Source organism: Ursus arctos, unplaced genomic scaffold (genome assembly GCF_023065955.2).
Source record: "Ursus arctos isolate Adak ecotype North America unplaced genomic scaffold, UrsArc2.0 scaffold_29, whole genome shotgun sequence".
In the NCBI taxonomy this organism is placed as follows: domain Eukaryota; kingdom Metazoa; phylum Chordata; class Mammalia; order Carnivora; family Ursidae; genus Ursus; species Ursus arctos.
In genome coordinates, this window is record NW_026622974.1 from 34636188 (window position 1) to 34644229 (window position 8042).

Here is an 8042-nt window from a genome sequence, read left to right on the forward strand (position 1 = left end):
GATATCTCACTGTGGTTTTGATTTGCATGCCCCTGATGATCAGTGATGTTGAGAACACTTCCATGTATCTATTGGTCATTTGTGTGTCCTCCTCCTCCTCCTCCTCTTCCTCCTCCTCTTCCTTCTTCTTCTATGTCTTCTTTACAGAAATGCCTATTCAGGTCCCTTGTCAATTGTTTAATCACTTCTTTTTGTTATTAAGTTGTATGAGTTCCTTATATATTTTGGATATTAATCCCATTTCTTATATATGCTTTGCCAACATTTTCTCCCATTTGGTTTTATCTTTTGAAAGAACCAGCTCTTGGTTTCAATGATTTTTTTTTTCTTTTTCTTTTTCTCTCTCTCTTTCTTTCTTTCTTCTTTCTTTCTTTCTTTCTTTCTTTCTTTCTTTCTTTCTTCTTTTTTTTGTCTTTATGTCATTTAATTCTGCTCTGATCTTTATTATTTCCTCGTATCTACTCACATTGAATTTTATTTATTCTTTTTAGAGCTCCTTTAGGTGTAAGTTCAATTTTTTTTACTTGAGCTTTTTCAGTTTCTTGAGGTAGGCCCATATCACTATATATTTCCCTCTTAGAACTGCTTTTACTGTATCTCAAAGATTTGGGGCCATTGTTTCATTTTCATTTGTCTCCATATATTTTTCAATATCTTCTTTGATTGTTTCATTGACCCACTGTTATTTAGTATCACGTTGTTTAGCTTCCATTTGTTTGTGTTTTTTCCAGTTTTTTCTTGTGATTGATTTCTAATTTTATACCGTTGTGGTCAGAAAAGACACATGGCATAATTTCAATCTTGTTAAATTAACTGAGGGCTTGTTTTGTGGCCTAACATGTGATTTATTCCAGAGAATGTTCCATGTGCAGTTGAAAAGAATGTGTATTCTGCTGTTTTTGAATGGAATGTTCTGTCTCATCTGTTGGGTTCATCTGGTCTAATGTGTCATTCAAAGACATTATTTCCTTATTGATTTTCTGTCTGGATTATCTATTCACTGATGTAAGTGGGGTATTAAAGTTCCCTACTATTACTGTATTGCCATCGATCTCTCTCTTTATATTCACTAATATTTGCTTTATGTATTTAGGTGCTCCAATGTTGGGCACACAGATATTTACAATTGTTATATCCTCTTGTTGGATGTCTTCTCTTTCATTTCTGATGGTTTTTTGTTTTGTTTCTCTTTTTTTTCTTAGTCTAACTAAAGACTTGTCAATTTTATGTTTTGAAAAAAGCAACTCTTCATTTCTTTGATCTTTTCTATTGGTTTTCTAGTTTCTAATTCACTTATTTTTGCTCTGATCTTTGTTATTTCCTTCTTTTTGCTAGCTTTGGGCTTAGCTCTTTTTTAGTTCCTTGAGATATAAATTTAGGTTGTTGATTTGAAATATTTCTTTTTTCTTAATTAGGCATTTATTGCCTGCTTAGAGTTGCCCTCTTAGAACTGCTTTGACCTCCATCAAAAGAACCAGCTGCCTGGTAGCTCCTGCTGTTGTACCTCTTCATTATCCCACATCACTGCTGCTGCTATGGCTAGATGAGTCCTTATTGGGGGTAAGTCTCCCAACTTTGAGGCCAATACTCTCATTGGCCACATCCATTTCCACGACTCTCTGAGAGGTCACATGAGGCATTCTTTTGTCACATGCCTGAGACTTTTGTCCCAGTGTGTACTACAAAGTTTGGCAGAGCAGCAAATCTGGCACCAAAATTTACCAAGAGGAATGTTAAGGATGATTGCTCTTTTAATAGATGATGTTGAAGAACACCCTGCCTGGAGCAAGGGTATCAATGCTTACAATGGTGAGAAGTCCACGGAAATGTTACCTTTTCCAATCACTGATGATAAGAATCAGGAGTTCACTATCCTGTTGGGCATGCTGGACCCAGCAGAGAATGAACAGGGCATCCCTGTGACAGCTTGTGTGATGTTTATTTTTGGTCCTGATAAGAAACTGAAGCTGTAATCCTCTATCTAGCTACCTCTATCTGGCAGGAGCTTTGATGAGATTCTCAAAGTAGTTATTTCTTTCAAGCTGACATTGGAAAAGAGAGTTGACACCCTGGTTAACTGGAGAAATGAAGACAGTGTGACGGTCCTTCCAACTATCCCTGAAAAGGTAACCAAAAAATTCTCCCTAAAGGAGTCTTTACCAAGGTGCTCCCATCTGGCAAGAAAGACCTCTGCTATACTCCTCAGCTCTAAGGTCCTCTGAGAAGTTGGTGTTAGAACTGCTTGCTTAGCACAGTGAGCCAGAGGATGCTAGCTGCTAATCATGTTTTCCTGCAGCAAAAAAAAAAAAGTAAAAACATCCTGGTATTATCCCTCCCCCCCCCCCCCCAAAAGCTATTGCTTATGCTGCAGTTTGGTACATTGTGTTTCCTTTTTCATTTTTTGAATATATTTTTTGTTTTTCCTTTTGATTTCTTCTTTGATCCATTTGTTGCTCAGAAGTGCATTGTTTAATTTCCACATATATTTGTAAAATTTCCAGCTTTCTTCCTGCTACTGATTTCTCATTTCATACCATTGTGTTTGGAAAAAATACCTGGTATGATTTCAGTCTTAAATTTATTAAGACTTGTTTTGTGGCCTAACATACAAGCTATTCCAGAGAATGTTCCATGTGTGCTTGAAAAGAAAATGTATTCTGTTGCTGCTGGCTGGAATATTTTGTATATGTCTGTTAGGTCCATTTGGTCAAAAGTGTAGTTCAAGTCCAATGTTTCCTTATTATATTTTCTGTCTGGATGATCTATATATTGTTGAAAGTGGAGTACTGAAGTCCCCAGCTGTTATTGCATTGTCTATTGCTGCCTTCAAATCTGGTAAAATTTGCTTAATCTAGTTAGGTGCTCTAATGAGGGTGCATATACGTTATATCCTATTGATGAATTGACCTCTTTATTATTATATAATGACCTTCTTCTAAAGAAGGAGTTTCTTTTCTTTGTTGCTTTCAAAATTCTCTGTCTTTGATTTTTGACCATTTTATTATCATGTGTCTCAGTGAATTTCTCTTTGGGTTTTATCTGTATGGGGACCTATGAACTTCAGATACCTGGATGTCTTATCTCTGCCCAGATTTGGGAAGTTTTTAGCCCTTATTTCTTTAAATGAGCTTTTTGTCCCCTTTTCTCTCTCTTATGGTTCAGGGATTTCTGTATTATGAATATTGTCTCTTCTGATGGTGTCCCATAATCATGTGGCTGTTCACTACTTTTTTTCATTTTTTTTTCTTTTTTCGCAGCTGACTGGATAATTTTAAATGCCTTGTCTTTGAGTTCACCGATTCTTTCTTCTGTTTAATCAAGTCTTCCGTTGATGCTTACCACTGCATTTTCATTTCATTCACTGTACTCTTCATCTCCAGAATTTCTGCTTGGTTCTTTTTTATGAGTTCTATCTTTCTGTTGGCTCTCTTATTTTGTTCATGTTTTCCTGATTTCTTTTAGTTGTCTGTTTTCTCTTATAGCTTGGTGAGCTTCCTTAAAACAATTATTTTGAAACAAATTTTTTTTTTTGGTCAGAAAATTCATAGATTTCCATTTCTTTGTGGTCAGTTACAGGAAAATAATTGTGTCCCCTTGGTAGTGTAATGTTTACTTGCTTTTTTGTGATTCTTGAAGTCTTACATTGCTGTCTTCTCATTTGAAGAAGCAGTCACCTCCTCTAGTCTTTACTGACTGGCTTCAGGAAGTAGATACCTATACTGGTCACAGTCCAGCTGGGAAGTCTGAAGGTTTTTTCTCAGATGTCTTCTATGAATGTGCCCACCCCACATGTGTTATTCCCTCCTGGGGGAATTTTTAAGATTCTCTGTCCTCTCTTGATCCTGCAAAACTGTATTAGGTGCTGACAGTCTCCTACCTGTTTTCCCTAGAGTGGTGCCTTGAAATGCTCAAGTTTGTGAGCATTCTCCCGATCTCACAGAGTCAGGCTGGCTTTCTGCACTTAGTTGTTTACAAAGGCTTTTTTTTTTTTTTTTTTTTTTTTGCTGTCTAGGAAGCATGTGCTGAGAGTTGGCCCGGGGGGGGGGGGGATGATAAGAGGGTATGGGTGAGATGCAGTTATCTATGGGTCAGTAGTGGGGGTCTACAGGCAAGATGTTCTCAGTGGCTTGTGGGTAGGCTTCCTGAGGGAGTTCGCAAGTCGGTTAATAGGAAAAAGTGGTTAATGATATTCCTTTAATGAGTTTGGAGCCCTGGCTGTTGTGTTGCCAGCCTCTGTCAACCCTCAGTCTTGCTGTTCACTTCAGTAGTTTAGGTGAGATGAGAAAAAAGCGTGCTTCTTGAGCAACACCCTGCATGGCTAGGGAAGCTGGGCACTCACTCACATGCTCCCACTTTCCCCCATGGGAGAAATCATAGGCCCATTGGATCTGTCCTGGCATGGAGTCACGCCACTTTGGGGGAGGGTTGACATGGGCAAAGTGAAACTGTTCTTGTTTCCCTCTTTAATACATCTATTATTAGATGTCTTTGATCCAGTTTTGTGCTAGAACTTCTCTGCTAGATGCCCAGAAAGGTACTCTTGTCCAAGGATGACTGCCAAAATTGATGTTCCATGGAGGGATGAACACTTATTCTGCCATCTTTGATATCACCTTGTAGTTTTCAGCATATCTTCAAATTTGTTAGATTTATTTCTTTTGTCAAATTTATTTCTAAATATTTTCTTCATTTTGATGATACTTTAAGTCAAACTGTTCAATTAATTTCATTTTTCAGAGAGTTCATTGCTAATATGTGGATATAAAATTGATTTTTCTATCCTGCAGTGTTATTGAACCCTTTTATTACCACTAATAGTTGGTGTTTTGTTTTGTTTTGTTTTGGGGTGGTTTTTTTTTTGGTGGATTTTGTAGGATTTTCTATATAGAAAGTATCATGTCATCACAAATAGAAAGTTTTACTTCTTTCTTCCCCATCTGGATGCTTTAAATTTTCTTGGCTAATTACCTCAGCTAAAACTTCCAATGCAATATTAAGTAGAAGTGGTGAGAGCAGACATCCTTGCGTTAATACTATCTTTACAGGGAAACTACTCAGTCCTTTACCATTAAATGTGATGTTAGCTCTGGATTTTTTGTAGATGCCCTCCATCTGGTTGAGGAAGTTCCCTTATATTCCTAGTGGATAGTGTGTTTTTATCACAAAGAAGTGTTGAATTTTGTTAAATGCTTTTTCTGCATCAATTAGGTTGGTCTTTTTTTTTTTTTTTTTTTGATCCTACTGATATGGTGTATTACGTTAATTGCTTTTCAGATATTAAGCCAACCTTGTATTCCTGGGACTCGATTCCAGGACCCTGGGATCATGATCTGAGTTGAAGGCAGATGCTTAACCAACTGAGCCACCCAGGTGCCCCTGTATCTTTATTTTTATTCATCCTAAAGTAATTTCTAATTTTTCTTTTGACTTCTTCATTGACCCATTGGTTATTTAGTTATATAGTGTCTAATTTTCTCATTATTTGTGAATATCCCAAATTTCTTTTTGCTATTAATCTCTAATTTCTCTCTGTTGTGATCAGAGAAATATTTTCTACATTTTAAAACCTTTTAAATTTATTGAGGCTTGTTTTACAGTCTAGCATGTGGTTTACCCTGGAGAATGTTCCATGTACTCAGACAAATGTGTATTCTGCTGTTGTTGCATAGAATATTCTATATATGTCTGTTAGGTCTATTTTGCATATGCTATTCAAGTTTTCTATTTCTTTTGTTGATATTCTGCTCAGATGTTCTATTCATTATTGAAAGGTGTATTAAATTCTTCAATTATTATTGTCAGGTTTTCTATTTTTCCTTTCAATTTGTTTGTTTTTGCTTCATGTATTTTGGGGCTCCACTATTAAGTACATACATGTTTATAAATATAATGTCCTGGTAGATTGACCCTTTCATCATTACAAAATGCCCTTTTTATGTCTAGTAACATTTCTCATTTTAGTCTACTGTGTTTGATATTCATATTATGTTATATTTAGATTAGATTAGATTAGATTACATTACATTATTGTAGCTTGTGGTTGCTGTTTACATGATATACCTTTTTCCATTCTTTTACTTTCAATCTATTTGTTTCTTCGAAGGTAAGTGCTTCTTCTGTGGACAGCATATAGTTGGAGCATGTTTTCTTACCCAGTCTGACAATCTCTGCCTTTTGATTGGATTATTTAACCCATTCATGTTTAATGTTATAATTGATATAATTGTATTTATGCCTGTTATTTTAGTTTTTAAATTTTTACTTTCTATTGTCTCATGTCTTTTTTGTTTCTATTCCCCCTATTGCCTTCTTTTGCATTAAATAAATATTTTTTTTGGAGTTATACTTTAATTGCTATAATTACTTTTTCACGATTTTAAAAGTAGTTCATCAGTGATTAGTCTAGGCATTACTATATACATCTTATCAGAATATACTTTAGATTTATACAAACTTAATTACAGTGTGATACAGAAACCTTATTTCTGTTCAACCCTATTCTCTCTTTCTCCCTTTTGGACTATTATTGTTATTCATATATTTTACCAATCTACCAATATATTGTTATAATTATTACTTTGTATAATTTTATGTCTATTAAACAAGCTGAGTAAAGAAAACAAGTTTATATTTACAGAATTTATTATATTAACCTTATTATTTACTCTTTTCAGTTCTCTACATATGTTCCACGGATTCAAGTTACCATCAAGTGTCATTTCCTTAGCCCAACAACACTTTGCTAACACTTACCTTCTTTATACTATTGTTGGCAAACACATTGTATTTCTATATGTTCTGGTCCAATCATACAATTATATGTATCGTATTTTATACAATTATGTTTTAAATCAGTTAAGAGAAGAAATAAAAGGCATACATTTATATTACCTTTTATAATTAAAATAAATTATTTTCTTTATTTAATAAAGTTTTAAATTAACTAAATGTTATGGGGGCTTTTTTTCTGCCCCCCCAAATCAAATTCACATGCTGAAGCCCTAACCCTCAATGTGATAGTGTTAGGAGGTAAGCCATTTGAGAGGTAATTAGTTTAGATGAGGTCATGAGGGTGGATCCCCATGATGACATTAGTGCCCTTAAAAGAGGAAGAGCTTTCTCTCTGCCTGTACACAGACAGACATCTAGAGATGGTTGCTACCTACAAGCCAAGATAAGAAGACTCAGCATGTAACCCACCCTGGCAACACCTTGATCTTAGACTTCCCAAGCTCTAGAACTGTGAGGAGCAAATTTATATTCTTTAAGTCACCTAATCTATGATATTTTGTTATGGCAGTCTGAGCTGACTAAGACATTAAATTAACAAATTCAAGCAGGGGTAGTTTTTGAGGTCAGTCTCTGAAATGTGTTTTGACCTTGGGGGGGGTTCTTCTTAGCTCTCTCTTTTACTGACTCTCTCTAGTGAACTAGCTGGCCTATGATTCTGTTTGTTGTTCTTAATTAAGAGGAGCTATTGTTTTTGAGTGCCCTTAATTTAAAAAATAAAGTGCTAATTTCTTCAATACATACAAATCAATTAGAAAAAGAAAAAAAATCCATTGGAACAAAATGGGCAAAATATATGAACATGTGGATTTAAAAAGGAAATATTTGTGGTTTTTAAACATATAAATAAATTGTCAACCTCACTTATAATTAAACAAAAACACAAATTAGAGCTATACAAAGATTACATTTTCATGTGCGAGGTTGGCAGGGATAAAAAAATGATAACACAGTCCCAACATTGTTAGTGAGAATATAAATTGTTACAATAATCTCTGAACAGTGCTTTGACAATACCTATCAAAATCACTAAGGTCCATATCCTTAAACCAGTTCTAAGGATTTACCCTAGAGATATACTGGCAAATGTGAAAGGTGACATATATACTCATTAGTCATTGCTGCACCGTTTGTAATAGCAAAGAGCAGAAAACCTTCTAATATGGGGTTGTTTAAATAAATTATGTCACATCAGTTTGTGGTAGATTGCACAATAGCCCCATTTCATTAGAGTTTCCACCATATAAGCCCTT

General features: G+C 35.0%; 1 pseudogene; it reads left to right on the plus strand.

The window, feature by feature from the left end:
* The first annotated feature begins 1651 nt into the window (after positions 1-1651).
* Positions 1652-2212, plus strand: LOC113260995 (peroxiredoxin-6-like; annotated as a pseudogene).
* The last annotated feature ends 5830 nt before the right edge of the window (positions 2213-8042 follow it).